Source organism: Dromiciops gliroides, chromosome 4 (assembly GCF_019393635.1).
Source record: "Dromiciops gliroides isolate mDroGli1 chromosome 4, mDroGli1.pri, whole genome shotgun sequence".
NCBI lineage: Eukaryota > Metazoa > Chordata > Mammalia > Microbiotheria > Microbiotheriidae > Dromiciops > Dromiciops gliroides.
In genome coordinates, this window is record NC_057864.1 from 157,108,722 (window position 1) to 157,136,700 (window position 27,979).

Consider the following 27,979-nt stretch of genomic DNA (forward strand, 5'->3'; position numbering starts at 1 on the left):
CTTTATTTTCTAATACACCATAACACCCACCACATGAGCTGAGACTGGAAGGAAAGTAAGCATCTGGATGGGGCCGCTAGGTGGCGCCATAGTAATGGAGTCCTGGGTCTGACAAGACAAACTCTTGCCTCCGACACTTACTAGCTCTGTGATCCTGGACACGTCACTTAACCCTGTTTGCCTCAGTTTCCTCATCTGTAAAATGAACTGTAGAAGCAAATGGCAAACCATTTCAGTGTCTCTGCCAAGAAAACCCCAAATGGGGTCGCAAAGCCACGACTGAAACAAATGAACCCCAACAAAACATTCAGAGAGATGCAAGGAAGGTGTGCTGTCTGACCTGGGTAAAAACATGGGAATGGGAAATGGAATGCAGCCTCTGGGGAGCAGCTAATTGTCAAGTTTGTCTAGAATGAGAAATGCATAAAGGGAAAGAAAGAACACGGGGAGGCTGTAAAGGGAGCAGATTGTTTTGGCTCAGGGGTTTGTGTTCTTGTCCTGGAGGCAACAAAATCTCTCCATGGAGGTTTTTGAGCCATGGAGTGGAAGAGTCAGGGCAGTGCCTTAGGAAGATTACTTTGGCAACTGTGAAGGATTGATTGGAGAAAGAGAGAATAGAAACAGGGAGATGAATTAGGAGGCTGCCAGGTAAAAGGTGGTGAGAACCTGACCAAGGATGGCCATGTGAGCAGAAGGAATGGATTATATAGGAGAGGGGGTAAAGAGGGAGAAGAGCCAATACCTGATGACCAATTGGTTATGGAGAGCAGGAGAGGGAATGTCAAGACTCAAGACCTGGGAGATAGGAATCATGGTGGGGCCCTCAATGGAAGGAGGGAAGTCTGGAGAAGGGTCAGGTTTGGTTTTACCCATACTAAAGATAGAGAGGAGATGTAGAATGTAAGGATATATACTAGAAAATGGCATCTAGGTGGCGCAGTGGATCAAGCACCAGCCCTGGATTCAAGAGGACCTGAGTTCAAATTTGATCTCAGACACTTGACACTATCTATGTGACCCTGGGCAAGTCACTGAACCCTCATTGCCCTAAAAAAAAAAAAAAAAAAAGAGATATACTAGAGGAAGAGGATTAGTGCATAGGGGGGGTGGGGAGAAAGAAGGTTTTCTAGGGAGAAATTAGTCACAAAACAGCCCACCACAATACCCAAGCTGTCTAAATGGAGAACTACACACCTCCCTACACTCCATGTTGGGGGCGGGGGGAGGGAGACACACTTGTATACAGGAGTCAAGAAAATATTGGAAGGGACAAAAGAAAAGCAAGAATTTACTGTGTCAGCTTCTAGGACATTTCTGCAAGAATTAGAGCCAATATGCATGCCCTCTCACCCTCTCAGCTAAGGAACTATAAGATCTACAAGAAAGAGGTTTTGTCTTCTTTCCTAATCCTATTAAGCCTACCAGTCTTGACAAAACATGAAAGGCCAACTTTTATCATGCCTAGGAGCTTTACAAATATATCATTTGATCCTCACAACAACCCTCTGAGTTATGTGCATTACTATTCTCGTTTTGCAGTTGATGAAACTGAGGCAAGTAAAAGTTAAGCAGAGATTTAAATGATTTGCCCAGTATCACAGAGGTAATAAGTGTCTGAGCCAGATTTCAACTCAGGTCTTCCTGAATTCAGGCCTAGGGCAGTAAATGTTGAAGAAAAGAAAGAAGAATTGAGAAGACTGGAGGAATGAAAGATGTGAGGAGTTAGCCCTCAATCAGAAGCATTTGTTAAGTCCTTAATTTTACTAAGCAGTGTGCTAAGAGCTAGAGATACAAAGAGAAGCAAAAACATGCTTTCTACACTCACAGACCACACACCCAAATAGGAAAGACAATATATGAACAACTACTTTGTTATATTGGGAAAACTGAAGATAATCTCAGAGGAAAGGCACAGCATTAAGGAGGAGTGGGGAAGACTTCTTATACAGAAAGTAGGATTTTGAAGTAAAGATTACAACTTTATTTTCATTAACTACTCACTGAAAATTAGCACTTCCTTTAATTATTATTTTTTTTAAAAAATCACTCTGAGAAGGGGTCCATAGATTTCTCCAGTCTGTCCATGGAGTCCTTGGCACAAAAAAAAAGTTAAGAACTCATGGGACCAGAGAGAGAAGACAGGGGTGTACGAGAGAGATACACAGCCCTGAGCTATCCCCACATCAATGGGCTGTTAGCTGAGAACAAAATATCCTAAATTGAAATCATTTTAGAAAGAAGTTTATTAAGTCATGGCGGGTGGGGGGGGGACCAAAAAGAGGGTGGCCCATTCCCCACTCCCCACCCCACAAGTGTCTTTGTTACACTTTATAGAATTCAAACAAAGAAGCGAAGAACAGCAGCTGTTGAAGCAGTTTCCAGATAAGGCACAGGGGTTGTCTGCTGTGTATAAGGGGAGAAAACACATTCCTTACATCAGTCTTCAGATCTGCTGGTGTTTCTGGTCAGCACAACCTAAGTCATCTTTTCTAGAAGCAAATCTGGTGAGATGCAAGAACACTCAAAGCTGTCTGCTCAGGTACATCAAGGGCTCTCACTCATTAGAGAATGTGATTCTCCTTGAGAAATTTAACCCCTTGGTGCCTTTTCTTCTATGATCTCATTCTTTATAGCAGCAATTCTCAATCTTTTTGGTCTCATGACATTTTTACATTCTTAAAACATATTGAGGATGGGGCAGCTAGGTGGTGCAGTGGATGAAGCACTGGCCCTGGATTCGGGAGTACCTGAGTTCAAATCCAACCTCAGATATTTGACACTTGCTAGCTGTGTGACCCTGGGCAAGTCATTTAACCCCCATTGCCCCACAAAAAAAAAAAAAAAAACTATTGAGGAATTTTGGTGACAAGATGGCAGGGTTAGGAAGGAACCCCCTGAGGCCCTTCCAAATTCTTCTCCAAACAACCAGAAAACTGCCTCAGAACTAACCCAGGAGCAGTCAAGCAGCTTACCAGCTCCAGGAAAAGTCTGTCTCATAGGGTGGGAGGGGGCAAGGTCCAAGAGCAGCAGCAGCCACCACCTGGGGCCTTATAGCAAGGGGCATGCAACAAGACTCCAAACCTGGGACAATCCATCAGGGATACCCTGACTTTACAAACCAGCAGCCCCCTAAGGAAGTGAGAAGACTGTGCAAAGCAGCAAGGCCCCACCCCAGTACACGGGACTCCACCCCATGGAAAGGCCTTCACCACATTGCCAACCAATAGTTAAGCCTTGTCCTGGGCTGGCCAACATCAGGGGCTGCCACTGGGGTTGGCCAACAGAAAGTGCCACGACACCAAAATTGGGAAACAGTGAGGTGCTGCCTCCCCACTGGGGCCTACCAGCAGGGAGAAAAATTTTCCACAACAGGGCTCTACCCTCTAGCAGATTAGGAATCAAATTAATTATGTTCCCCTCCAAGTTGTCAAGATATTTGGGTGAGCACTGGCTTCCTCTTCACTTGCTGGTCTATATTTGTTAAATATAACCAAATAGGTTAACTTTTCCTCAGTCACCCAGAATAAGAATAATTGACCAGTCACCGTGAGTCTGCATCAAGAAGGGTGCCATTAAGCCACACCTCCAGGAGGCAGTCCCAGAAATGGGAAATCCGGAAGCTTAGTGATTGTAGGCCCAGAAGCCAGCAGTGCACTCCACCAAATTGGTGTGCCTTTTGCCGGGAGCTGAACGGGAATACTAAAGGCAGGGGCCCAACAGGACAAACCACATATCTGGTATCAGAGAAAGTGCAAGCTTACCATCGAAGTCTGAGGGAGCCGGAGAGCTGGAGCTCCTCTAAGCCCCACCCCACCTCCACAACAATTGCCTTCTAGAGTCTTCAACTTAACGTTTGCGTTCCTGTAGTGGCTCTGTACCCTCATTCTTTCCATGGGTGAGTGATCCTGGCTCTTGTAGGGATGGACTAAGGAGAGGGGAACCTGTTGGGGAAGGAAGGTGGTGGTGTGGTGGTCTGCAATACTGTTGTCTGCATTTCTTCACAGTAACTGCGTTCTTTCCACTGAGGCATCCTTTCAATGTGCTAGCATTTAGCCCCACCCTTCCTTTAATGTGATTCATTAGAGATCCCCAAGAGGGTGAATTCTGCAATAGGCTTGGCTCCCTGTGCCCTGGTCCTTCAGGCTTAGAAATTGACTGGGCAAAGGGAAGCTGTGGGGTAGCTATGAAAGAAAAAAAAAAGAAACTTTACAGGATCAAAACCTATTGCATATTTATTATTGCTGCTGGTATTTTAACATTCTTCACTATTTCTCCTCAAGATCAGTCTTGCCACTCCCTGTGATGACTAAAAATGAGACACAGTTTCTGGGTAATTTAATCATTTTATTAATAAGGCTGGCAGGTTATTGATAAAAGGATGGTCAATGGCCATCTCAGACCAAAGACCAAAATGGCGGTAGACTCAGTTTTATACACTTCTAACTGAAGGTGGTCCATCAAACAGCTTTCAAATCTAATTGGTTGATGTGATTGGAGGTGGGTTATATTAAAATGAGGTTTGGGGATACTTGACTTAGTTCACTCAAATCATGGTCAAAGAGAAATAATGTAAAGCCCTACCCCCCTCCACCTTGCCAAGCCGATCTGAGCACAACAGATTCCCCCTAGGTGTGGTTTCATGTAGGACAGTTACTCTAAATCTTATCAGAATAAACTTGAAGGACTTAGAAAGAAGGAGGAAATACTGAACCTCCCCCAAGATATTGATTATTAATATTCATTTCCTACATCCTTTTGGTTTTCTCTTCTTCAATGAAAGAGAAGCCTAGCTTTCTCAAATTCTTGAGAGAATCTTCTGTATTTATGGCTAACTTTCCATTCAATATTTTAGATATGGGACCTTTATCAGAGAAACTGTTGCAAAAATTATTTTCCCAGATGGCTTCTTCCCATCTAATTTCAATTGCATTGGATTTACTTGTGCAAAGCCTTTTCATTTTTATTTAAGAAAAATTGTCCATTTTACTTTCTTTGATCCTCTTGTTGGAATGTGAATTTTTCCCTCCTCCATAGATTTGAAAGATAACTTCTTCCTTTCTCTTCTATTTTGTTTCTGATGTCACTTTTTTGTCTAAGTCATCTACCCATTGGAAATTTATCTTAATATACAGGGTGAAATGTTGGCCTGTACCTAATTTCCGTCAGACTGCCTTCCAGCTTTCCCAGAAGTTTTGTGTGTATGTGTGTTTTTAATCAAATAGTGAATCTTTTCTCTAGTAACTAGGATCTTTGGACTTATTAAGTATTATTCTACTGTATTAATTTGTTTCTCTAAGTTGTGTACCTAGTCTGATCTAATTATTGATCTCTCAATTCTTAACTAGTACCAATTGTTTTAAGGGTTACTGTTTTGTAGTATTGTTTGAGATCTGTAATTGATAAGCCTCCCTCCTCCCCCCTTTATCATTATCATTCGGGTCCTTTTGTTCCCTCAGATGAATTTTGTTATTATTTATGTAGCAAATAAAATAATTAGGAGAGGCAAAATTCTGGGTGAATTATAATCAATTTTAGCAATCATGACCTATAAGATATTGACAAAAATGGCTCCTTAACTTCTCATAGTCCAAAGAGATGGCATAGCTACTCCTTTAAGTGTTCAATTGGGGATGGGGAAGAGTAATATAGAGACAATAAATGCTTATAAAAACAAATATAGTAGAAATCTTCTAAATATATTTTCATAGACTATTTGCTAACCTATTATTTATTACATTATAGATATTCATCGATAATTTTTTTTCTCTGTTTTTTCTTTCTTTGGTTTAAGTATCAAGATCAATCCTGCCTCTTTTACCTATCTTTGAGACTTATCAGATAAGGGACTGGCCTAAGAATTCAGCATCCAAATTCACACATGTTATCTTAAAGTGTGCTGGGCTAAAATATTATGAAATTCTAGTTGAATTGCTGATTTTAACCCAGGCAAAGAAAAGACCAGAAAAATTTGATTTGATGCTAGCAATGCATGATCAGTTTCCCTAAGCAGAAACTTTCAAAAGCTTTCACAGAAGAAGTTAATTAAATAATTCAATTTGAACAATACAAGGAAACATTTAAGATTTTATATATTTATAATAGTCACAAAACACATTAACCGATTTTTTTTTAAAGCACTGGTTTGATTGAGAAGAACCAAATCCAGCCTCAGACACTTGACACTTACTAGCTGTGTGACCCTGGGCAAGTCACTTAACCCTCATTGCCCCACCAAAAAAAAAAAATGGGTTTCCTACAGATTTTTCCTGAAAAATAGGTGGGCGTGAATAACCAAATGATTATCTAACCTTACTCCTAGACTAAAACTGGTTAAAGACTAATTTTTAAAAATCTGTTCCTTTTCAGCGTCTAATTTTTAACTGAAGTCATATCAATGCACCTTTTTTTTGTTGTTGTTGTTGGGGCAATGAAGGTTAAGTGACTTGCCCAGCTTCACATAGCTAGTAAGTGTTAAGTGTCTGATGCCGCATTTGAACTCAGGTCCTCCTGAATCCAAGGCTAGTGCCTTATCCACTGCACCACCTAGCTGCCCCCTCAGTGCACTTTAACCTAAGCATGGGACTAGGTCCTGAAATTGGTAACTGAGTTACCAATCTGCTACAATCTGTTACTGAATTTTTAAAAATTTTTATAACATTTACTTTAGTCTTTTAGCAATTAAATCCATAACTAAAAATATTTCTAAAACAATGAATTATCAAATTAATGCACCCTCCTTTGGGAAGGCTAAGTATCTCATAATTTCACCAGATAAGTTCTTTTGCATAGCAAGGTCAAGTCCATGAATAAAACTTGAAGTGAGCAGAACTGGGAGGACACTGTGGTAGTGATAGCAGTATTGTTCAATGTGCAATTGTGAATGGCTTAACTACTCTCAGCTATGCAATGAGGAGGGAGGGAGGGAGGAAGAAAAATTTGGAGCTCTAAATCTTATGAAAATAAATTATGAAAACTACCCTTACATGTAACTGGAAAAAATAAAATAAATGTTTGTTGTAAAAAAAATTTTTTTTAAAAAGACATTAATCATCACAGTTATAATACCTTTCAGGGAAGAAAAAAAATAAAGATAGAAGAAACCGCATTAAGGTTAGCTCTAAGTCACACTTGGTATGAAAATGCAGCTTGTCTAGAAATACTATAATAGTAACATAGGACATTTTAAAAGTAGATGAATGCTATGGAAGTTTGTAAACCAGGCAATGAAATAAAATAATATTAATGGAAGGGAAAAGGTTAAAACAACATAAGCATGCCTTACCAAAAATACCAGATAATAAAACACCAATAATAAAATAAATTCCAATTAAATATCCTATTATGAAACAAAACTTACTCAAGCCCGCATCAATGAAAAGGTATCAAATACACAATGTCATCATAATATTTGAATGCTAGGAGCATGAAAACTTGAAATATCTGTAATGCTTACCAAAAAAGACAACAATAAACTTTTTTTTAGTTACCACACCATTATTAATGTAAGTAATATGTGAAGCATTCTTCAATAGCATGTAATTGGTCTGACTTTAGGTTAAGAAACTGCTTAACACTAGAGAGCTTAGGAATAGGTGGTGCTTTCCTTAAAATAATAAGCAGTATCTACCTAAAACCATCAGCAAGCATTATATGTAATGGAGATAAGTTAGAGGCATTCTCAGTAAGATCAGGGGTGAAACAGGGATGTCCATTATCACCTATATTATTTAATATTGTCTTAGAAATGTTAGCTTTAGCAATCAGAGGAGAGAAAGGAATTAGAATAGGCAAGGAGGAAACAAAACTATCACTCTTTGCAGATGATGTGATGGTATACTTAGAGAATCCTAGAGAATCAACTCAAAAATTACTTGAAACAATTAACAACTTTAGCAAAGTAGCAGGATATAAAATAAATCCACATAAATCATCAGCATTTCTATACATGGTCAACAAAGTCCAGCAGCAAGAGATAGAAAGAGAAATTCCATATAAAGTAATGGTAGATAATATAAAATACTTGGGAGTCTACTTGCCAAGACAAACCCAGTAACTATATGAACACAATTATAAAACACTTTTCACACAAATAAAATCAGATCTAAATAACTGGAAAAATATAAATTGCTCATGGATAGGCCGAGCTAATATAATAAAAATGACAATTCTACCTAAATTAATTTACTTGTTCAGTGCTATACCAATCAGACTACCTAAAAATTATTTTATAGAGCTAGAAAAAATAATAACAAAATTCATCTGGAAAAACAAAAGGTCAAGAATATCAAAGGAAATAATGGGGGAAAAAATGCACAAGAAGGTGGACTAGCTGTACCAAATATGAAGCTTTACTATAAAGTGGCAGTCATCAAAACTATCTGGTACTGGCTAAGAAATAGAGTAGAGGATCAATGGAATAGGTCAGGCATAGGAGATACAATAGTAAATTACTTTAATAATGTACTGTTTGAGGGGCAGCTAGGTGGCGCAGTGGATAAAGCACCAGCCCTGGATTCAGGAGTACCTGAGTTCAAACCCAGCCTCAGACACTTGACACTTACTAGCTGTGTGATACTGGACAAGTCACTTAACCCCCATAGCCCCGCCCACACACACACAAAAATAAAATAAAATAAAAAAATATATACTGTTTGATAAACCCAAAGATTCCAGCTTCTGGGACAGGAATTCAGTATTTGACAAAAACTGTTGGGAAAACTGAGAGTATGGCAGAAACTAGGCATAGATCAACATCTTACACCTTACACTAAAATAAGGTCAAAATGGGTACATGATTTAGACATAAAAGGTGATACCATAGGTAAATTAGGAGAGGAAGGAATAGTTTACCTCTCAGATGTTTGGAAAGGAGAACAGTTTATGACCAAACAAGAGATAGAGAATAGTATGAAATGCAAAATGAATGGTTTTGATTACATTGAATTAAACAGGTTTTGTACAAACAGAAGCAATGCATACAAAATTAGAAGGGATGCAGAAAACTGGGAAACAATTTTTATAGCCAGTACTTCTGATAAAGGCCTCATTTCTAAAATATATGGAGAACTAAATCAAATTTATAAGAATCCAAGTCATTCCCCAATTGAGAAATGGTCAAAGGATATGAACAGGTAGTTTTCTGATGAAGAAATCAAAGCTATCTATTCCCATATGAAAAAATGCTCTAAATCACTATTGATTAGAGAGATGCAAATTAAAGCAACTCTGAGATACCACCTGACACCTATCAGATTGGCTAATATGACAAAAAAGGAAAATAATAAATGTTGGAGAAGCTATGGGAAAGTTGGAACACTAATGCATTATTGGTGGAGCTGTGAACTGATCCAACCATTCTGGAGAGCAGTTTGGAACTATGCCCAAAGGGCTATAAAGTTTTGCATACCCTCTGACCCAGCTATACCACTATTAAAACTTTTCCCCAAAGAGATCATAAAAAAGGAAAAGGGACCCACATGTATGAAAATATTTACAGCTGCTCTTTTTGTGGTGGCAAGGAATTGGAAATTGAGGGGATGCCCATCTGTTGGGGAATGGCTGAACAAGTTATGGTATATGAATGTAATGTAATACTATTGTGCTATAAGAAATGATGAGCAGGTGGATTTCAGAGAAACCTGGAAGAACTTGCATGAACTGATGATGAGTGAGATGAGCAGAACCAGGAGAATATTGTACACAGTATCAACAACATTGTGTGTTGATCAGCTGTGATAGACTTGATTCTTCTCAGCAATACAGTGGTCCAAGATAGTTCCAAAGGACTCATGATGGAAAATGCTCTCCAAATCCAGAAAAAAAAAAGAATTGTTGAATCCGGATGCAGATCAAACCATATTATTTCTATTGTTTTTGTTGTTGTTTTCTTTTTTGAGGTTTTTCCTTTTTGCTCTGACTCTTCTCTTATTACATGACTAATGCAGAAATATGCTTAGTGTGATTTTACATATATAACCTATATCAGATTACTTGCTGTCTTGGGGAGGGGGGAGGGAGGGAGAAAAATTTAAAACAAGAAATCTTATAAAAACAAATGTTGAAAACTTTCTCTACATGTAACTGGAAAATAATAAAATATTTATATGAAAAAAAGAAACTGCTTAACAGAACTGTTGAGAAAAATGTCAAACATAGCACCAAGGCTTAAGTGAAACAAGTTTCCCTAGCCTATTAAGGAAGGCTCCAGATTTCAGATTTTTAAAATTTTTCTTGCTAATTACAACAATAGGACTCCTGATTCACCCTGTCTACCACATCTGTGGTGCCAGGGGCAGGTACCACTCCATAGACAGACAGTAATGCATCTGCCTCATAGTTCCCTGGTGGTATCACTGGGGAATAGAAAGGAACATAATAAACTGTGACATATCCTTCTTGTCCCTTAGCCTTTTCCTATATGTCCTGCCACATGAAGGCCCCCCCAAACCTCCTTAGATCCTGTCTTCCATCCTTGGGATGCCCACATGGAAAGCCAAAGGGTTCAGCCACAATAGACAGCCTAACTATCTGTGCAGACATGCAAAGGCCACATCTTCATTAATAACAGCCAGCATGAAACTCCACCCACTGGCTACTGTGGCCCTGACCAGTTTCATACCATATAGCATTGGTGAGTGGTTGAATGACAATAGTCACTCAGGTAACAGGGGTCCCCCCAGCACTCCCAACCACATACCAGGCTGACACAGGAGGAGAACCTATGTCCTCCATAATACTACAAATGGGTTCAACCAAGGGATGGGTGTTTTTTATAGGTTCCTCAGACACCAAGGTCAAAGGTCCCAAAAAAACCTGTGATTTCCATTTCATCAGGCTGTTATTCCATTCCACTGGCTGGCTTAAGTAGGTATGCCACTTGATTAGATTCTGCTGCTGTTCTATGGAAGTAGCCAGTTTTGCAAAGTGTCCTTGCAACCACCCTTTGATGGGTTCTGTGGTACCCATCAGTGGGGTGGAGCCTGTAATTGGTTCCAGCTGTCACACTGCTCTATAAACTGCTGATAGGGTTTGTTCAAAGGGTGTATAATGTTGCTCTTCCCCCTGTCTTGTCTGGAACCAAAACCCCAAAGAAACTCACTTCCCTTGTTTTCTTTGCCACAACCCCCTCTTCAGATGGGTGGGCATGAGTATATTAGCTAGAAGCTGTCACAAGGCTTGAGCCTAGTAAATGATGTCCTTAGACAGAGCAAAGGCACTTTCATGCTATTTATTTAATTCCCAATGAGTCCCCTTTTTCAATAACCTATACAAGGACCTCAATGTGCTGGTCAAATGGGGAGCAAATGTTCTCTAATAGTTTAGCATCCCTAAATACTCCTGAATCTAGTAGTATAAGCTTCCATGGGGGAAGGCTTGAATCTTGTCCTTCACTGTCCCAGGTATGACCTTGGTCTTCCCCAAATACACCACTTGCAGGAATTTAACTATGGTTGAGGAGCTTTGTACCTTTTTGGGATTATATGCCATCCCTGAGTCTCTAGGTGCCCTATCACCCTGCTACAGGTTTGTCCTACCATTTTGACCATGTCTCCGGGAAGCATGATATCATCAAGGTAATGAAAACGTTGTACCTGTGCCAGATCAGCAATAGCAGCAAAATCCTTAGCCACCACACCACAGCAAATAGGGGGGCTATGTAGGTATCCCTGGGAGAGAACTTGGAATATCCACTGCTGGCCTTCCCAGGTGAAGGCAAATTTGTCTTAGGTAGACTCCTGCAAGGGGATGCAATAAAAAGCATTAGACAAATCAAGTATGGCATGCACAGAAACAACTTTTGTGACAACTGTATCTATGAATCAGAGTATGTATGGCACCCACTGCATGTGTGGGCAGTGTCACCTTGTTCAATTCTCTATGTTCTTCTGTTGTCCTCCAGCTGCCATCCATTTTCCAAACAGGCCACACAAGGACTGTTAAATGGTGATTGGGCTAGTGCAAAACTTTGACCTGGACAAGGGTCTTGATGGTTTGGGTAATTTCCTCCTTTTCTCTGGGAGGCGGTATTGTTTGATATTGCCACACGCCTTGAGTGAGAGAGTGTTACAGGTGTCCATATAGTATATCCTACCTGAACAAATTTCACTGTTCTTATTCTCAGACAGAATTCCCCAGACTAGTATGTTCAGAACTTGAGCAGATAGTATATCCACTCCTGTTATATATTCTTCAGCTGGGGCTACATATACTATATAATCAGAGGGAGGAGTATCCCCAACCTGCACTCACAGGGTGGCATGTTTTTCATAGATTATCCACCCCTCCATATTCCTCAGTGTAAGACTACAGTCCCAGATGTTTCTCAAGGTTGCTGTGGATAATGGCACACTCTGCCCTGGTACCCACAAGACCCATAACTCTGTGTGTTCCTTGGGGACCAGTAAATGGTAAGGGGAACATGAGGCCTCTAGGCAGGGCCCTTGGCCTCCATCCTAGGGATGGGGTGATAGAGGTTTCCATCCTTCCCCTGGCATGCCTGTTTCAGGTTGTGTGGTTGAAAGGATTCTTCTCTGGAACCTGTTTTCCTTGGGTAGGGCCTTCCAACTTTTTAATAAGACTGCATTTGGTTTCTCATCTATATCTTCTCAGGGAACACCAGCAGCAAGCAAATCGTCCCATATCTGTCTCCTAGGCACTTGTATCTATATCTTCTTCTATCCCTTCTCCTTCTTAACATACTGTACCTGATCCTTGGGGCCTGCAATCTCACTTAATTCCACTAATGACTCTCCTGTGCGGTGAACAGTTTGTCCTACTAATGGGTTTAGGACAGTAATCAGAGGTCAATGCCATTCTCTAAGAGCAGTTTGTAAGAGCCTGACTTTTATCTCTGCTGTGAAAGCGATCTGGTCCTGGCCTTGGAACTGAGTGGCATATAACCACCCATCTCATACCAAGTTCTCAGAGGTTGCGAGTGAGGTTTTCCCTTAGATACAAATTATTTAATAGTAGTACTAAACAGTTTATAGACTACAAACTGTGATATTCTTTACTAGCTTAATAGTAAGTAAGATAGATATTGAAAGGAGCTAAGGCAAATGCTAACTTGTCTACTCTACAAGCTTAACCAAAGATTCAGCTATTTGACTTCCAATTGTAGTTAGGTATAGCCACCAATTGGCTTAAAGATCAGATACCTAAAATAGTAACTTCTGAGCTATAAGGGACCAATCAGAGCAGGTGAGAAATTGGAAAGCCAAGCTTAACCAATATGGTGTAAATTCTTGATAGCCAAGAAACAAAGCAGAGAAAGATAGGTCAGAGAGGCTACTTCCGAGATGGCAAAGATGCAATCCAGTAGATGGCTTCTTATGTTATGAGCCTGTTACTTAATAACAGGTGTGTTGTTTAAAAATCTAAATGTGGGTTCTGATCTGTCCCCCCCCCAGTTTTGGGAGGAAACTGGCTAAAATCACTGATAAATTCACCAAGAGTTTAGGCCTTTAAGGGTTTATTAAAAGATATAAGATGGTAAAGAGAGAGAAAGATAGAGAACAGATTTCTTATAGCATGGAAATCCTAGCCTTCTTAACCTCCCACTTGAAGTCCTGCCACCAAGCCGATGTCTCCAGGAAGTAAGTCCTCAACCAGCATCCACTTCCTACTTTATATCCTCCTCCCAGAAATGGGAGGCTCTTCAAGTTGATTGGCTGAGAGCAGTCTCCTGCAGATGCAGCAGTCCATAGCCTCTTAAGAATACTCCTTCTCAGGGCTGGCTAGTGGCTAAAATCTTATCACCTTTAAGTGAGTACTTAGTTCCTCATTCACACCCAATTCAAACACTAATAAGTCAACCAAGTCGGACCCCTGGGCGTCTACCATATTCCATTATCTTAACACACAGGGCTATTTTCAGTAGGGTATATGGAATGTCAAATAACTGTGCTAGTATCTGACTGATGGTTTCTTTCTTCCTATTCCATACTTATTGTATTTGTACCCCTGTGATTATTAATTTGTGGGAAGAGTCATTGTGTATAAATATCTGTGGATCCTGATGCTCAGGGTTTTGGGGTCCTAGACCTGAGACAGGCTTTATTGTGAAACAGTATCCCTCTCTCGATAAACCTATTTTTTTTTTTTTGGCTTGGAGACTAGTTTTTTCTTTGTTTAATACTGAGACTTAGAAATTTTCACAACAAGGACTAAGGGGGCCTCCTCCAAGGACCACCAGAGGTCATTAGTACCTGGCATATCTCTCTCATTAGTCCAAGAATGATGAATGGTTAGTATTAACCAGTCTATCAGGGATTGAGAGCCCTGACCCTTTTGAAACACATGCAACATCCGCCAGATAGCATGGTGGGTGGAGATATTACTCATTTTTTCCATCTCCTATCTATTTACAAAACATCATCTGCTCACCTATCTCAAAGGTGCACTAACCAAACAGCCATAGGTTCTTGGCATTGCTGTCAGAAGGGGCTTTGCTATATCTATCAACTCTGCAACACTATACTGCCAAGTGTTGATTTTCTCTAGCACTGGTGGTCCACCATGGGGGATCAAGTACTGATCCTATATCTTGCCCTTTTTCTGATAAAGAGGTCTAGCCTGCAGCCCTTCTTCCTCAGCACTGTCTAGTATTTCTACATCACTCTCTCCCTCACCAGAGGAAGGCTCATTGGGGTTCTACTCAATAGGATCCCGCCATGAGAACATGATTAGCACATGAATTCACTTCTTGAGAGTCCTGACCCCCTCTAGCCTTGCAAAATGGCAATCCAGTTTCATCATTTACAAATCCTGTGCCTCTACCTGGTCTGCCAACATGATAGCCATAGACGATGTGGCCTTCTTCATGTCCTTTTTCCATATCTACATCCTCTTAGATTTGCCTTATATTTTTTTTTTTTTGCTCTCACTCTCCAATAAGTCCTCTTGGATATCCCTCATGATAGTAAGAAAGGACCATCCTATGATGACTGCTATCCTCTTCCCCTCCTTGCTTAACTTGAGGCTCCCCACCTTGACTAACAGTCACTCCAATCCTGCTGGTGTTTTCAGGGCATCCCTGTACTGACATGGTAGACCACAGAGATCAAGAAACACAGCAATGCCATGCCACATTGAAGTCTGAGGCTACCTCAGGATTTCCCCCAGCAGAGTACCTGGCCCTAGCCCTGGCATCATTCTTTCAGTATCCTGCCAACTATGCTAATTATTAAATGACAGGAAAGGCTTAGGAGAATAAGCTCCTCTCACAGGCCAAAGTAAAAGAGAGACCAAAGAATGAGGCCAGAACAGCCAGTATTGTGAATAATAGAGAAATATATAAGCAAATTATACGTAGGTAGCAGAAGTCCCTGACATCTGGAAAACAAAAGTTGATCCCTGTATCAGTCTATTCTAAGAGACCCCTTTTTATAGGGAGGGTCAAACAAAATATGTATAAGAGAGACCAAGTGTACACATATGCTTCCCTGGGACTCTACTGATAAGGAAATCCCCCAAACTGCCAAAGATGGGTTAATGATTTGTCAGTGTGCTGGGGAGATGTGCATGTGCATATACCTCTGTAATGGGGGAAATGGGGTACAGGGTTGAATTAGGGGTTGGGGTTCTTGGGAATTCCTCTTTAAAGAATTACACCCTCTTACACACAAAAGTAGTTAGAATAAGGTGGTAGTTTATTTAGGAGCAAGGGAAGGGAAGGGAGCAGGGAAGGGAAACCATGACAGAAATCTTTGGACTTCTCATGGGGAGATAGGCACAACGCACGTGGCTCAGAGGTACCAATCTCCTCGAGCAGGAGATTGGCAGGTACTTTTATAGGACTGATGGGGGGAGGGGTGACCATTTGACTGTGGAAAGTTCCTTTAGTAAGGGAGGAACATCCCCCACTGGTAGTGACTCGAGGAATTGGGTGAGGGGTGGCTAGGGATCTCTCAAGCCATCTCTCTTTTCAGGACACAAAGGCTGCAGCCACACCCAAATTTATCTCTCCAGGGTAAGGGAGACCAGAATGAAGGGTGGGAATCCGAAGCTAGCTCAGTCTGATTTGGTTCCGCTTATCTCTCTAGGCATTATCTGTCCTCTGGTTTAGTTTCTCAAGGAGAAGGTTCCTTGATGTGCCCCCAGAGAACTTCTGGGGTACTCTGCACCCCATGACACCTCCTCTTATATAATGGGGTGAATGAGAAGACAGGGTGAATGACAGAGTACCTTTCTTTGTGTGACCCAGTCATATAGCTAAAGCCATGGTATCTCAAAGAATATTTAAACTTCAAGTGTGGTTTTTTTTTAATTTATTTAGAATTTTATTTTCCCAAATTACATGTAAAATACAAATTTTGATATCAATTTTTAAAAAAAACTTTGTGTTCCAAATTCTCTTCCTCTCTCCCTCCACACCCCTCCAAAACACTCAAGCAATTCAATATAAGCTATACATGAGTAGTCATGCAAAACATTTCCACATTAGCCAGGTTGTGAAAAAAAACAGACAAAAACAGAACTTCAGATAAAAGAACTAACAAAAAAAAGTATGCTTGAATCTATATTCAGATACCATCAGTTCTCTCTCTGTAGATGGATTGCAATTTTCATAAGAAAAACAAAAAATAAATGCTTTACAGATATCATGCCTTCATAATCAATTCCCACATGTGCCCTCTGTCTAAATTTATTCCTATAATCTGCCTTAATACTGAGAAAGTTCTTAATGAGTTAGATGTATCATCTTCCCATGTAGGAATGTAAACAGTTTAACCTTTTAACATCCCTCATGATTTCTTTTTCCTTTTTACTTGTGCTTCTCTAGGGTCTTGCATTTGAAAGTCAAATTTGAAAGTCCTCTTTTTCATGGAAGTCCCATTTTTTCCCCTGAAATATTATACAGTTTTGCTGGGTAGGTGGTTCTTGGTTGTAATCCCAATTCCTTTGCCCTCTGGAATATCATATTTCATGCCCTCAGATCCTTTAATGTAGAAGCTGATAGATCTTGTGCTATCCTAACTGTGGCTCCAGAGTACTTGAATTGTTTCTTTCTGGCAGCTTGCAATATTTTCTTGTTGACCTGGGAGCTCTGGAATTTTGCTATAATATTCCTGGAGGTTTTCATTTGGGGATCTCTTTCAAGTGTGTGAGATTCAAAATAGATTCAAAATTGGATATACGAGCATTAAACTCCCCCTTTTAACTTTTCCCTTTTATATATATATCCCAGACCACTAAGAAAAAAGAAGCCTCTGAGCTTTAATCTATGAGAGATTAGTTTTTATTGCTTGAGAATTAATTAGACAACAAAAGGTGATACCAATTAGGGAAATAGGGAAGTAGAAATACAAATGAATAAACTTAGATCTAAGTTTAGTCTATTTTCCTTCATAAAACTCACCAAATCCCAAACTGCCCGCCAGGCCGAGAACCAGCACACCCAAAACCGAACACCAACCACATGTTTCCTCTTACCCTCGCGCCGCCATGGCTAAGTTTAAAAGCCAGAGAGAGCAAACTTCCGTTCCTCCCTCAGTTTTAAGCTGGCGTCCCGGAAGTTCATCGCAGTTTCCTCCCCAAAAGGGAGGTCCTTCAAAAGCCACTTCAATAGCATGCACAATCTCTCAAATGATTCAGCTAAAACTTCCGATATATATCTTTACCCCAAATAATTTTTTACCACAGAGGAATTGGTGGATTCTTTCAATTTCTATTTTACCTTCTGTTTCTAGAATATCAGTGCAATTTTCCCTGACAATCTCTTGAAAGATGATGTCTAAACTCTTTTTTTGATCATAGCTTTCAGGTAATCCAATAATTTTCGAATAATCTCTCCTGGATCTATTTTCCAGGTCAGCTGTTATTCCAATAAGATATTTCACATTGCCCTTTATTTTTTTTATTCATTTGGATTTGCTCTATTGTGTATTGGTTTCTCATAAAGTCAGTAGCTTCCATTTGTTCAATCCTAATTCTTAGGCAATTATTTTCTTCAGATAGCTTTTCCATTTGGCTTTTCAAACTCTTGACTTTTTTCTCATGAATTTCCTGCATCACTCTCATTTTTTCCTCTACCTCTCTTACTTTATCTTCAAAGTCTTATTTGAGTGTCTCTATGGTCTGAGACCAATTCATATGTTTCTTGGAAGCTTTGGATGTAGAAGCCCTGATGTTGCTATCCTCTTCTGAGGGTGCCCCTCAATCTTCCTTGTCACTAAAGAAACTTTCTGTGGGTCACATCTTTCTCTATCTGCTCATATTGCCTGCCTATTTCTTGACTTTTAACTCCTTCTTTTTTTTTTTTTTTTTTAGTGAGGCAATTGGGGTTAAGTGACTTGCCCAGGGTCACACAGCTAATAAGTGTTAAGTGTCTGAGGCCGGATTTGAACTCAGGTACTCCTGACTCCAGGGCCGGTGCTTTATCCACTGCGCCACCTAGCTGCCCCCTTTTAACTCCTTCTTAAAGTGGGGCCCTGCTTCCAGGGTGTACTGTCCCAAGCTTCAGGGGGTCCAAGGTGGTATGATTTAAGGAGGAGCAGGTTATTCACTCACCTGGCCTGTGCTCTGGTCTGTAAATAACCCCAAGCCTACTTGCTATCCAACCAGGAAACAAAATTTTGTTTTGCTGGGTTAATAGCTCCAGTAAGCCTGTACCTCTCCCCGACCTGGGCTGCCACCACTCAAGATTTCTTCCTGGTTCCCTGCTGGGATAGAACAACCAAACTGCCTCAGATCCAGCAGAGACCCCTTTATTTTCCACATGGCCAACCGCTCAGACCGTGAGCTTAGTTCCAGAAGACACTGGCACTGCAGCTGATTTGGAGGCTCTGGGGGTAAATTTCTCTGGCACAGCCTGCCTGGGGCTTGATCTGTGTCTGCATAACCTTGGGGTTGGGCTCCACTCCCACCCCAATACAGCAGACCCCTCCTGCCAAACTTCTAAGCTGTCTTTGACTGGAAAATTATCTCAGCCCATCCTTTTGTGAGTTCTTCTGCTCCAGGAATTGTCTTATGGCATTATGTGGAGTTTTTTGGAGTGATTGTGTCAGGAGCTTACTGCCTTTCCTCCACCATCTTGTATCCTCCCCCCTCAAGTGTGTTTCTTATGAGTAATGTATTGTTGGGCTCTGTTTTCTAATCCATTCTCTTATCCTTTTGTTTTTGATGAGTGAGTTCATCCAATTCACGTGAATAGTTATGATTAGTAGTTGTATATATCCCTCATACCTTACCTCTGAGGCCTTTTTTCCTGCTACTGTGGAGATTCTGGGGTCACTCTACACAAGGCATCACCTATGGCTTTTCTGTCATTCAGTGAAGCTCAATGCTACCCCTCCCCACTTCATTGGAGTCCACATGCCCTTCTCCTTCCTTTCACTTAGGTGCTTTAGTCTTCCCAAAGGGATCTTGCCACCACTGAGATGAGTTCTACTGTGGTATCTCCTCTGCTACTGAATTTTGGAGTGACCCCAACTCTGGGCTTCTGCCACATAGCAAGACTCTGTTGGCTATTCCTAGAATGGGTATCTGCTCTTCTACTGCCACTGAGCTATGGGGACCACCCTCAACTGGATTCTTCTGGGCCCTCCTACTCCAACTGCTCTAGGTTGCTTTGTACCTTTCCTCCCAGCTACTCCGGCTTATCTACCTCAAGGTTCTTACAGTATTCTGGCCTTCTTTCTATGCAGCCCTGAAACAGATGGGGGAGTCTGTAACTTATTCTCCTTATACAATTTTAACTGATATACTTTTCAGTTTAGTAGATTGTTTACATGCCTCTTCCTGATTTTAATATATACTATCTTCCCAATTACTAGGTTTTTTTAAACCAAGTACTTGTTTTATTTATCAATTCAAAGGATTTTTTTTCTTTCAGTTTTAATCAATGTCTTCTTTGATTTTCAAAATTTCTATTTTGTTGCTTTTCTAAGTTTTTTTTTTTAAACTGGAGGCCCAATTCATTAACTTATTCTATCTCTGTTTAATTAAAGAAAGTATTTAGGGATACTTTTTTTTTTTCCTTAAGGACAGTTTTAGCTAGATCTCATAAGTTTGGGTGTGTTGTATCATTGTTGTCATTTTCTTTTAGCTTTTCTATTGACTCTCTGATTTGTTCTTTGACCTCCAATTCTTTATAATTGTTATTTGATCTCCAATAAAATTTTAATTAATTGTTTAAAAGCTCTTTATTGAACACACTTTTGATTTTTATTTCATTGTGGTCATCAAGGATATATTTAGTTTTTCTGCTTTCATTTGTGGATTTTTATGCCCCATTATATGGTCATTTTTTTTAGTAAAAGCTTCCTTTCACAGCTGAGAAATATGTAAAATCCTTTCTGTTCCCATTCATTAATTGCCAGAGATCTATTATCTCTAATTTTCTCAAGTTCTATTCAGCTGGTTAACTTCTTTCTTGTTTTAATTATTCTTAGTTGTTTGCTTAATAGTCTCACAGAAACACATTGATGTCCTCTGAAAACTTCAGATCATGGGTCAGGTCTCTACCTTAGAAAGATTACTTGGGGTCAGCTAGGTGGTATAGCGGATAAAGCACTGGCCTTGGATTCAGGAGTACCTGAGTTCAAATCTGGCCTCAGACACTTGACACTTACTAGCTGTGTGACACTGGGCAAGTCACTTAACCCTCATTGCCCTACCAAAAAAAAAGATTACTTAGACAATTCTATGAAGGATAGATTGTGGAAGAAATAAATTAGAAGCAGGGAAACCAATTAAAATGATACAATATTTATCTAAATTAGAGGTGATGAGGCCCTCACCTAGCATAGTAGCTATTTAATTAGACAGAACTGTACTCATTTCAGAGAGTTAGGTAATCAACATCTCAGATGGTATACTCTAAATAAGATCAAAATGGGTGCATGATTTACATATAAAGGGTGATACCATACACAAATTAAGAAAACATGGAATAGGGGCAGCTAGGTGACGCAGTGGATAGAGCACTGGCCCTGGAGTCAGGAGTACCTGAGTTCAAATCCGGCCTCAGACACTTAACACTTACTAGCTGTGTGACCCTAGGCAAGTCACTTAACCCCAAATGCCTCACTAAAAAGAAAAAAAAAAGAAAGTATGGAATAGGAGATAAGTATCTCAGAGAATCATATCTTTGAACCATCTCCCCTTGTGGTAGTCTTTGACCTCCCTCTTGGTTCTATTCTCTAGCATGTAAATAAAAGATTCTTTTGTTCTAATTGAATTTGTGTAAGAGAGGGTATAATTCTTTAAAGAGGAATACCTAAGGACCTACCACCACCACCACCAATTTCCCCCAAGACAGAATTCTGGTGCCCAACATGGGGAATGGGAAATTCCTCTTTCCTCTCACTACAACCTTCTGAAACCTGAAACTTCTATTTTGATCTTCAATCAATCTGGGGGACTGGAATCAAAGTCTTGGGGGGAAAAGCCATTAAAGAAAATGAAAAATTGGCTACATTTGAACTCAACTTGTTATCTGATAAGTTTCTAAGGTGTGGTAGATTTTTCATGGGAAAGGCTTGGAGAAAGACTTTTAGCAAGTACTGAGGTAGGATTCTCCTGACTGAATTTCCCCAATATGACACATGGAATGAAAACTATACTACCTGGCTGATTTTAAGCGTGGCCCACTGCAATTGGCTATCGATACAACTTCTGTCTGGAGTGCACATGAAGCTTAAGGAAGCATTATTCCCTGAGAGCTTTGTCCTTCTTCTTTTATAGCAAATTCCTATAATCATGCCATTTGATCAGCATGAACATTATTGCATCTTCACCCCTTAGGTTGGTACTGCAAGTGAGTTACTATAGTGAGATGCAGGTATAGAAATTCTAGTCCTTTTATAGTCTAAACAACTAAAGTATATAAGAATCTGGCTTTGTCATCTGTCTGTTATGTTATACATTTTTTTTTGATGGAGCAATGAGGGTTAAGTGACTTGCCCAGGGTCACACAGCTAGTAAGTGTCAAGTGTCTTATTCTAGAAAAAAACAAAGAAAGCATGAAATAGTTTATCAGATTTATGGATGGGGAAGAATTTAGGACCAAAGAAGATATAGAGAGCATTATACAATATAAGATCATTTTGATTATATAAAGTTAAAAAGCTTTTGCACAAATAAAACCAATGCAACAAAAAATATGAGGAAAGCAGAAAACTGGGAAGTGATTTTTACAGCCAGTGTTTCTGATAAAGGCCTCATTTCTCAAATATATAGAAAACTGAGTCAAATTTATAAGAATATAGTAAGTCATTCCCCAATTGATAAATAGTCAAAGATTATGAACAGGCAGTTTTCAGACAAAGAAATCAAAGCTACTTATAGTCATATGGAAAAAAATACCCTTAATCACTATTAATTAAAGAAATGCAAATTTAAACAATTCTGAGGTACATCTATCAGAGTGACTAATGTGAATTTTTTAAAAAGGAAAATGTTGGATGTTGGAGGGGCCCAGGATCACATAGCTAGTATATGTCTGAGGTCAGATTTGAACTCAGGTCTTCCTGACTCCAGGCCCAGCACTCTATCCACTGAGCCACCTAGCTGCCTCCCTTTGACATATGCTATCTCTGTAAATTAATCAAGTCATCTAACCTCCTAATGTCCCAGGAAGCACTTCTCTAACCTGTTTGAGGCCGCTTCATACATAGATCATAGGTTTACAGACATAAGAAACCTTAGGGGTCATCTAGTCCAACTGCTTTATTTTGCCAATCAAGTGAACTTTAGAAAGTAACTTATTAAGGGCAGAGTTAAGATAGTAGAGAACAGGTGAGGACTTGTCTTAGTTCTCTGCAAAACTCCTTGAAACAACTTTATATAATGCCACAAAATAAATTCTTCAGCATCAGAACCCACAAAAGGATAGGATGAAACAATTGTCTAACCCAAGACAACTTAGAAAGTCAGTAGGAAAGGTCTGTTGCACTTGAGTGAGAGTGGAGCACAGTCCAGTGCAAGGCCCCACCCCAGCAAACAAGCCGGAGGGGGGAAGAAGAGAGGGGGAAGACTGAATCAGCCTTGACAGTGGTGGTTTCTCAACCTCTCAGTCTGCAGATAGTAAGGGGGTCAGACAACTGGTCAGAAGGAGATTACAGGGATGCCTTTTCTGGCACCATGGGCAGGACTATGTTGCATTGCTCATACTTGGATCTTGGTCTCAGTCCCAGGTCAAGGAGAAGCATTAGCACACCAAGGCTTGCAGCCAAAAGGGAGCTGGGACCCTGGTCATAGTTCCAGGACAGAAAAGAGTACTTGTGGTCACTGACAGACTAGAACAAAAGCCATGAGAGTAGTAAGCACGCCACTCCCTAGATAATACTAGCTTAGAAAAACAAAAAACTTAGGGGCAGCTAGGTGGCACAGTGGATAGAGCACCAGCCCTGGATTCAGGAGGACCTGAGTTCAAATCCAGCCTCAGACACTTGACACTTACTAGCTATGTGACCCTGGGCAAGTCACAATCCCAATTGCCTCACAAAAAAAAAAAAAAAGAAAGAAAGAAAAACAGAAAACTTACAGGTCCCCAGAATTATCTTTGAAAAAAGCTGCACAAAAAATATGAAGTATGGGACACTTACTTGCTGTGTGACCCTGGGCAAGTCACTTAACCCTTATTGCCCAGGGAAAAAAAGACAATATCAAGGAAAACTGCCTTGATATTCTAGAACCAGAGGATCAAATAGAAATTGAAAGAATTCACAGATTACCTCCTAAAAGGGATCCAAAATGAAAATTCCCAGAAATATTATAGCCAAATTCCAGCACTCCCAGGTCAAAGAGAAAATATTGCAAGTAGCTAAAAAGAAACAATTTAAATATTGTGAAGCCATAGGCAAGATAACACAAGATTTAGCAGTTTCTACACTGAAGGATCAGAGGGCTTGGAATAGGATATTCTGGAGGGCAGAAGAGGTGGGATTACAACCAAGAGCCATGTACCCAGAAAAACTGAGTATAATCCTTCATGGGGAAAATGAACTCAGTGAAATAGGGGGCTTTCAAGAATTCCTGTTGAAAAGACCAAAGCAGGAGGGGGAAAAAAAGTGTTTTTCAAATACAAAACTCAAGATTAGCATAAAAAGGTAAACAGGAAAGGGAAATCACAAAGGATTCAAGGTTAAACTGATTACATTCCTACATGGGAAAATGATAATTGTAACTTCTAAAAACTTTCTCATTATTAGGACAATTAGAAGGAATATGAAAAGGAGTGTATATAGACAGAGGACATGGGTGGGACTTGAATACGATGGGATGTAAAAATAATATATAAAATTAAGGGGTGAGGGACAGCTAGGTGGTTCAGTGGACAAAGCACCAGCCCTGGATTCAGGAGGACCTGAGTTCAAATCTGGCCTCAGACACTTGACAGTTACTAGCTGTGTGTGACCATGGGCAAGTCACTTAACCCTCATTGCCCCACGAAAGAAAAATAATAAAATTAAGCGATGAGAAACAGGAATGCCTTTGGAGAAGGGGAAAGGGAGTAGTAGAATGGAATAAATTATCTGACATAAAAGAGGTGGGAATGAGTTTTGATAGTGGAAAGGAAGATTGAGGAGGTGGAGGGAACATGTGAACCTTACTTTCATTAGAATTGGCTCAAAAATTTAGAACTATGCCCAAAGGGCTATAAAACTGTGCATACACTTTTATCCAGTAATACCATTGCTAGATTTATATCCCGAAGACATCCAAAAAAGAGAAAGAGACCTTTTGTACAACAGAATTTATAGCAGCTCTTTTTGTGGTGGCTAAGAATTGGAAATCAAAGGAATGCCCATCAATTGGGGAATGGCTAAACAAGCTGTGGTATATGATGGTGACAGAATATTATTGTCCCATAAGAAATGACAAGTAGGATGATTTCAGAAAGGCCTGGAAAGACTTGTATGAACTCATGTATAGTGAAGTGAGCAGAACCAAGAGAACATTATTAACAGAAGACAGCAATATTGTTTGACAAAGAATTGTGAATGACTTAACTGTTCTCAGAAATACAATAATTCAAGGCAATCCTAAAGGACAAATGATGAAGCATACTATCCACCTCCAAAGAAGGAACTGATATTGATTGAACACAGACTGAAGCATGCTATTTTTCACTTTCTTTCATTTTTCCTTTCTTTTATTTGTTTTCTTGTACAAAATGACTAATATGGTAATGTTTTACATAATCGTACCTGTAAAACCTATATCTGATTGCTTACCACCTCGAGGAGGGGACAGAGGAGGGAGGGAAGGAGAGATAAAATTTGTAACTCAAAACTATAGATAAAAATGTTTATTGCTTAAAAAAAAAAGAATTGGCTCAAAGAGGGAATAACATACACTCTCAGGTATAGAAATTTATCTTACCATAAAGGAAAGTAGGAGGACAGGGAGGACAACAGAAAGGGGGGGGGGGGGAATAGAAGTGAAGGCATATTGAGAGGTAAAAGTCAGAAGCAAAAAGCACTTTTGAGAATGAACAGGGTAAAAGGAGAGAGGATAAATGGGGGTGGGGAGGGATGGGATAGAGGGAAATACATAGTAATCATAAGTATGAAAAAAAATTTTTTTACAAGTTTCATTACTCAAACATATAGACAGCTGTGTCAAATTTATAGAAATAAGATCCATTCTTCAATTCATAAATGGTCAAAGGATATAAACAGTCAGTTTTCAGATGAAGTAATCAAAGCTAACTATAACCATATGAAAAAAATTGCCCTGAATCACAATTGATTAAAGAATTGCAAATTAAAATAACTATGAGCTACCACCCCACACCTATGAGACTGGATAATATGACTGAAATGACAAATTTTTGTAGGGATACAGGTAAAATGATACACTAATGTACTGTTGGTGAAGTTGTATACTGATTTAACCATTCTGTAGAGCAATTTGGAACTGTGCCCAAGGGGCTACAAGACCATACATACCCTTTGACCAAGCAATACGATTTCTAGGTCTCTATGCCAGAGATTAAAAAAAAAACAGAGGAAAAGGACCAATATGTACAAAAATATAGTAGCTCTTTTAGTGGTGGTAAAGAATTGGAAATTGAAGAGACATCAATCAATTGGGGAAGTGGCTGAACAAGTTGTTGTTTATGATTATTATGGAAAACTGTTGTACTATAAGAAATGACGAGCAGGATGCTCTCAGGAAAACCTATAAAGGCTTACATGGGCTGATACAAAGTGAAGCGAACAGAACCAGAGAGCACTGTATATAGTAATAGCAATATTGCATGATGATCAACTATGAATGACTTAGATATGCTCAGCACTTAAATGATCTGAGACAGTCCTGGAAGACTTAAGACGAAAAATGCTATCCATTTTGACAGCTTTTAGCTAGCTGGCTCATCATCTATAAGACTATATCTGCCTCGCCAATCTGTAGGCTATTAGTTGGCTTTCTAATCTGTAAACTCCTGGCTGGGGCTTCCAATCTGTAAGGGTTTTTTTTTTAAAAGATCCCCCAGGTTTGTTAAGCTCCATGTGGGCCTGCCCTCTCCCCAACTGCTTTTCCCAGACTAACAAGAAACAAGATAAAAAAGCCTCCTTTCAATAAAACAAAAAAACAGAGTTTATTGATGTGGAACAAATTTAGAAATAAGGACAAAGAAAAACAAAATATACGACCTGTGAACGTGATACACTGGACTCACTCTCTCTCTCTCTTCCTCTCATCTGCTGTCTCTCTCTTCATCTCTGTCGGCTCCTCTACATCTCCCTTCTCCTCTACATCTCCTCCTTCTCTGTCCTCCCCCCTACATCTCCCAGTGTCCTCTTTTAAAAACCTTCTCTCTCAGAAACCCCAAGGCCGGCTGGGGCACAGAGATTCTTTGTATACCCTCGCTTGGCTGAGCGAGCTGGTGTTCAGGGCCTCTGTGCGGGGCAGGGCACACCCAGGACTTTTGTGCCCAGGGTGGAGGAAGCAGGGCACACCTGAGGCTTTCTAATTTTAGCCAAAGACTGGGTCCTGAATTGCAATTGATTCTTACAATTTCCAGAGAAAGAATTGATGGGGTATGAATTCTAATCAAAGCATACTTTTTCTTTATTTTTCTTGGGATTATTTTGATCTGTGTTTTCTTTCTCAACTAACTTGGAAGGGGGCAGCTAGGTGGCACAGTGGATAAAGCACTGGCCCTGGATTCAGGAGGACCTGAGTTCAAATCTGGCCTCAGACACTTGACATTTGCTAGCTGTGTGATCCTGAGCAAGTCACTTAACCTTCATTGCCTTGCAAAAAATCAATCAACTAACATGGAAATATGTTTGGCATGACTGCACATGTATAACCTATATCAAATTACTTACATGCTCAATGGAGTAGGGGAGGTAGGAAGAGAATTTGGAAGTCAAATTTAAAAAAAAAAACAAATGTTGAACATTGTTCTTTTTACATTTGACTGGTGGAAAATAAAATATTAATTTTTTTTAAAAGAAAGTGACTTGTCCAAAGTCACAGAGTAAGATAGGAGCAGAGTTGAAATGAGAATCCAAGTTTCTCAAGCCCAGTATCAATGCTATTCTTCTCTACCTAAGAGAAGTACCTGATTCCAGGAAATCAAAGTCTGATACTCTGATTCCAGTTTCAGGCCACTTTCTAATACAACATAATGCTCACCCCATGATCTGAGATTGGAAGGAAGGTAAGGATTCAGATAAATGCAGGTGAGGAGGGTGTGTGTTCCAGCCACACAAACCAAAAATATGTGAAGACATGGAAATGGGAAATGGAGTGCAGGGTTTGGGTTTGATAACTAACAGTCAAGTTTGACTGGAATGAAGAACACACAAAGGGAAAGAATATAAGCTAAAAAAGAAGCAGATTGTGGATGCTCACAAGTTTGTTTATTCATCCTAGTGCTAACAACCCCCTACTCCCCATGAAGACTTTTGAGCAGAGGAGAGTAATGGTCAGGGCTCTGCCTTGGTTTGGCAACTCTGTGGAGGATGAATTGGAGAAGGGAGAAAGAATGGTCACAAGGAGATGAATTAGGAGACTA